This window comes from Crocuta crocuta, unplaced genomic scaffold (genome assembly GCF_008692635.1).
Source record: "Crocuta crocuta isolate KB4526 unplaced genomic scaffold, BGI_CrCroc_1.0 scaffold443, whole genome shotgun sequence".
Classification (NCBI taxonomy): Eukaryota; Metazoa; Chordata; class Mammalia; order Carnivora; family Hyaenidae; genus Crocuta; species Crocuta crocuta.
Window position 1 is genome coordinate 1,272,541 of NW_027529446.1, and position 5,786 is coordinate 1,278,326.

General features: G+C 61.6%; 1 protein-coding gene across 2 annotated transcripts in view; it reads right to left on the minus strand.

Moving 5' to 3' along the window:
* Nucleotides 1-3,209, minus strand: part of MOB3A (MOB kinase activator 3A) — a 21,388-nt gene extending 18,179 nt beyond the window's left edge. Inside the window, exons 1-2 of one of the 2 annotated variants that reach the window (XM_077760674.1) lie at nucleotides 3,081-3,209; nucleotides 2,207-2,298 (exon numbers count right to left, since the gene is read on the minus strand). The gene's annotated coding sequence lies outside the window, so the exon portion shown is untranslated. Of the gene's footprint in view, nucleotides 1-2,206; nucleotides 2,385-3,080 lie in introns of those variants that run through there. The other variant, XM_077760673.1, reaches the window with a different exon arrangement.
* Nucleotides 3,210-5,786: the final 2,577 nt, after the last annotated feature.

Below are 5,786 nucleotides of genomic sequence, written 5' to 3' on the forward strand. Positions count from 1 at the left end.
GGGTCGGGGGGGGGGGGGGGGGGGGGACACGCAGAAACCAGCGCTCCCCGAGAACAGCCGTCGCCACAAAGCCCGTCACCAGCGCCAGTGAGGACGTGCAGGCCAGAACCCTCGGGCTCGGCCGGTGCCCAGCTAACAAGGGGCAACGCCGCGGACACAGCGCAGCAGTGACGCAGTTACCACGTGGCCTAGCGATGCTCCCAGGTCCACACGCAAGAGAGGCGACGACACACGCGCACACGAAACATACATGCGTATTCGCGGCAGCACAATTCATAGTCACCAAAGGGTGAAAACAACCCAAACGTCCATCAACAGGTGACCACATGAGCAAGTGCACACACCGCGCTTGCCCACAGATAAACGTGTCCACCGCGGACGCGCACGGCCCTCGGCCGTGAGCAGGAGTGAGGCGCCCACACCCGCTGCCCCGCGGACGGACCCCGAACACACGACGCTCAGGGAGGGAACCAGACACGAGAGGCCACAAGGGGTGTGAGTCCGCGTGCGTGACGCGTCCAGAACAGGCCCATCCACGGACAGGAAGNTGTTCTGGAACCAGAGGACGTCACTGCACAACCCTGTGAACTGAAGACACAGGGCTGGGCACTGTCGATGAGCGGGGCGTAAGGCACGCGGATTTTATCCGGGAAAGCTGTTACTGAAATGGTGGGGAGGCAGAGAAGACCCCTCTCCCGGGCCCTAAACAACTGAAGTCTCTCTCTGGGCTCGCGGGAGGCCGGTGTGGCTGGTGGCCCCTGTTCACNNNNGGGGTGCCGTGAGGACCCCGGCAGGCGGCTGGAGGCGGCCGCGCTCTGACAAGGACACGGCGCATCAATGGAGAGAAGTGTGGCCACTCCCTCCCCCAGAGCTGGCCCCGGGCTCTGGCCGCCACCTCGGTGGACTCGGCTTTACGGTCGCCCACAGGCCGCACGGCACCGACACGGTCTACCAGGTCTCCCCCTACACCAGGTCTCCCCCCGCACTGCGGGGGTGCCATCCCTGCCCCCCGAGTCGTGACAATCACAGGTGTCTCCAGACACCACCCGGGGTCCCTGGGGGCCGAGTCACCACGGGTGAGACCCCGGATTAGAAGCCCATGACTCGGTTACTTGGTTAATGACTAGTTAAGCTGGAGTTTCCGTTCTGGCAGCTGGGAGAAGCCAGAGCTCGAACCCTGGGCCGCGGGTGAAGCCACCACCCTTGCTGCCCGGCCACGTCAGCCCCAGCGAGCCCCCTCTCCGTTATTCGGGCTCCCCCCAGTCTCACCCAGAGCCAGTCCCAGCCACCCTCCGGGCCGTCCCGGTCCCCCGCTGCAGCCCTGTGAAGCTCGCACAGGACCGGTGTGGCCGGGGCAGCTCACCTTCCCGGTGGGTGGGCCTGGCTGGTGGGAACAGGGTGCAGCCACAGGCCCCAGCCGGCCCGCCCCCTGCCAGGCTGGCCACGTGCCCCTACGTGGGTGTGTGCTGGACCCGCCTGCGTGGACCGCTCCCCACCTACGCGGGTAAAGCCCAAGCAGCCTGCGTGCCTGCTGGTGGGGGGGTGGGGGCGGGGTCACTTTGCAAACCTGGCCGCTCTGGGTGCGGGTCAAGGGACAGAAATCCCCGGCCGGCCAGCTGGAGAAGCGAGCCACCTTCTGCTCCTCCTGACGGTGCGGCTTAGCTGCTTCCCTGTTCGTGGTCTGTCTACAACCTGCAAACTGCCTTCCGCTCAACAAGACAGAGTGGGGGTGAGTTACTTCCCCGTCCGCCCCTCCTGGTGTCGCCTGAGTCCCTGGCTCCTTCCTCACCCACGGCTGAGCTGCTCCCGGGCGGCAACCCCGGGGCCAGAGAGACCCAGCCAGCCAGCGCCCTGCTGGGGCCTCCGGGGGATGGCTGGGGGCTGGAGACAGGACAGAAGCAGGCCGGGGGAAACGGGGACGCGGCCTCCAGGGCACCACAGGGCGCTGGGGGCCTGACAGGGCTCCTGCCTGCTTTCCGTCTCTTCTCGGGAAGTGGGAGGATTTGTAAGTGGAAGCAGTCATTTCCTAAAAAACTTCCTTGATGGTAGAATCCCCCTCAACAGCACACAGCTTTCTATGAGAGACACATGCGCCCCCACCCCCCCCGCCCGGCCGAGGGGTGCCAGCCCCCAGAACGTGCCTTTGCCCTGAGTGACCACAGGAGCCCAGGAAGCCCCCCCCAACCCTGGTCCCTGGTCCCATTACCGGCTCTTCCCGGAACAGCTCCGCAGGCGGTGCAGGGGAGGGTGGGGCAGGGGATTCAGCGCTAAGGGCTCCGCGGGCTGTCCTGGTGCTTCCTACAGACGAGATGTAGTGGTGCTTAGAAACTTCTAGACTCATGAAGATAGGCTGACAAACTCCCCCGCCCTGACCCACACCCTCCTCACCCCTCCTTTTTTTCTGAAAACCAAACAAAACACAGTCCCTCTGAGCAACTGCCTCACACTCCCCCCNGTCCTGGCTGCCGAGAGGCACCGCTAAGGGGACCCTGCCCTGGAGCTGGGGCTCCACACAGACGGGCCCCAAGCCCAGAGGTCGGTCCTGTATGTTCCAGATCAGCAAACCCCGGCTCCTGGCCCGGCAGCTGGGGGTTTGGCTGGAAGGTGCTGGAAGTCCAGGATCGCTCCTGTCAACGGCGGCTGCACCCCAGAGCTGTCTTCTCAGTGTCACCAGCGCTCCCTGAGCGGGAAGGCCGCCTCCGTCCTGCCCTGCCCCGGCCCCAGGTGTGCGGCTCTGCTGGCACTCGGCCCTCATGTCTTTGTTTTCGGGGCGAAGTTCCGCAATTTGTATTGTAGGGAGGCAGGAAGTGCAGACACCACTCCAGGCCGGGTGCTATAAGGGGCTCTGGATACTCCCGCCCGGATAATCCTTCTGTTTTTCAATCAATTATAACATAATTCACGAGTAAGTAACTTAGAGTGTACAATTCAATGGGTTTTAGTAAAGTCATAGAGCAGTACAACCGTCCCCAGTAATTCTAGAACATTCTCGCCACCTCATAGGCAGCCACATCCCATCCCTCTGTTATGGGCGGAAGCGCATCCCCCCAGACAGATGTTCGAGTCCTAACCACAGGCACCTGGAGGCGGGACCTTGCTGGGAAAGGGGGTCTTCACAGATGTAAAGATGAAGCCACGCCAGGTAGTGGCCCGAAATCCACTGACAGGCGCCTCTGTGAGAACAGGGGGACCTGGACAAATACACGGAGAAGTTGGCCAAGTGACCATGGACGCGTCAGGCTGAGGGACGCCTGGAATGGGCTGTGACCCCCAGGGGCTGGCAGGGCAGGAAGGGCCCTCCGTGCAGCTCTGAGAGGCACACAGGAGGCGGGCCAGGGACCCGAGCCCAGGTCTCCGGCGCCCACGGCCTACGCTCCAGGGGGTGCCAGGGGCACTCTGACCAGTGTGGACTTGGCGCCCCCCCCCCACCACAGGGTCAGATGCGCAAGCACTGTGACAAAACCGTGTCACCTGGGGACAGAAAGCACAGTGTGACAGAGACCAGGGCGGCTGTGTCTGCTCAGGAGCCACGCCTCTTCCTTCTAGGGCTCGGCCTGCGGTTTTAAGGGGCCCGTTTCAGGGAGCGGAGGCCTGTAGGTCAGAAAGGGCAAGGCGCCGTCCATCCCAACAGACAGGCCCTGCCCGCTGGCTGACCAAGCCTCCTTTCAGCGTCAGGGTGCTCAGGGCGTGGACTTGTCTCTGAAAAGACCCTGGACTGAAGGGGACACGGCTCGTCCCTCCCAGATGGCGCGCTCTCCAGGGAGCCGTGCCCAGCTCCCAGTTCCGCCAGGTTGCACCCGGGGCCCCTCTGTCTCCAGGGACAGTGGGCCATGTCTGGAGCTCTGTGGTCCTGATGACCGGGGTGTTTCCGGCCTCGAGCGTGCGGGGCCTGGAATGGCACTCAGCCCCCACGGTGCCCAGCGTGCCCCCCCAGAGTGACTGGTCACAGATGTCTTATTTTGAACCCAGGAGACACAGAGGCGCCTGTCTCCTTCCCAGAATCTCGTCTCTTGGACTTCCCTTTTTTGCTTACGCAATCTGAACCTCGAAATTCTAGGAAACCAGGAACGGCCCTCCGGCTGGGGCATGTCTCAAATTTCCCAGAGGAAAAGCCCAAGTTCTGAGCCGGCTGCCTGGGGAATTTCTGCTAACCCCCCATTTGATGACGTGCTGGATAAGGGAGAAGAGCTCCCGGAAACGTGATTAACGGCTGACTTCTCACTGAGCTGTCTTGGCTTTGGGGCATTTGTACGTACGAAACAAAGGGACTTAAAACTGCTCAGAAAAGTAAGATTCAGGAACTGGATTGGCATTTCTGAGATGCCCCCTGAGAGACTAAGATAAACACTTTTGCTTCTGCTGAGAGAGGGAGAGACAGGGAGAGGGACAGGAGGGAGGTCCGTCTAGAACTCTACCCGTCTGGTTACTTGGGGCGCCTGGGACTCAAACACGGTGCTCAGCAATGTGAGGTGTAAAGATGATAACAGCATCTCCCCTTTACAAAGGTTCAAGTTAAAAGCCGTTAGGCCGCCCAGAGACACGGAGGAGCCTCAGATACACAGCACTCTGTGACAGAAGCCAGGCTGAGGAGGTGACATGGTGTTTGGTTCTAACTCCAGGACATTCTGGAAAAGCGGGACCTCGGAGGCGTGGCTGTCGGGTGGGGGAGGGTGAATGGGCGGAGCTCCGGAATCTCAGGGCAGTGGGGCTGCTCTGGACGCACAGTGGCGCTGCTGGGTGGTGGGCGGGTGTCAGTGACATCGGTCAGACCCACGGGGTGCGCCGCACAGGGAGGGACCTCGTGGCCGCTGTGGAGCGTGGTTGGTAACGGTCAGTGCTGCGTGGGGATGTTGGTAACGGGTGGCGGTGCGTTTCTGGGGAAAGGGGGTCTGTGGGAATTTCCCGCACCTTCCACTCAGTTCTGCTGTGAGCTTAAAGCTGCTCTAAAAAAGTCAACTTGACTTAAAATAATGACTAAACCTGATTCAATCATGATCCACCAACCATTTGGTTAAATCCTCAAGCACCAACCCTATTTAGGAAATACCTAAAGCCACAGAAGACGCTCCTGTAAAACAGGAGCTGGATACACACCTGCGGACAGAACGTCAGAGAAAGCACCAGAAATGGGACATGCGCCACAGGCAGACTTTCACATTTTCCAGGAGCCTCATTGAAAAGCAAAAAAGTGAAAGGAAACCAGGGAAGTCGCTATTAACACCGTATGGTATTTAGCCCCCAAACACCAGATACCACTTCAACTCCTAACGGACGTAAAAAATACCGCAGACGCATTTTGCCTTTCTTGTTGCTAAACATACTTGGCCCGCCGGCCACACACGGCCACAGGCCCGCAGCTGTGGCACCGGGGCCGGGCTCTGGAGGGGCGAATGAAAGGGGAAGCCACGTGTGGGGAGGCTGGAGCGATGCAGGGCTGCTGAGTGCCTCCAGCAGGGAGGGGACGAGCAGGGCGCCCTGGATGGGGGCGGGGGCGGCGGGCACTTCCACTTGCTGCACCCCACTCCTAATCTGTAGATTACAGACCCCGCCAGGCGACCCCAAACACAAAGGGACGCAAGCAGTCCTGAGCGTACCAACTCGGAAGCATGGGGCTCAGGACTTAGGGGAGACTGAAGTGCCAGGTACTTGGCCANTAGGCCTCCCCGGAAGCGGAGCCGTAGGGGGCGAGGTCTAGAGCGAAAGGTGGGGAGCCCCCGCCGCCGCGCGCCTTGTTGCCTGGCAACCGGAAACGGGCCGGGAGCGCGGAGCGGGTCCTCGAGACAGAG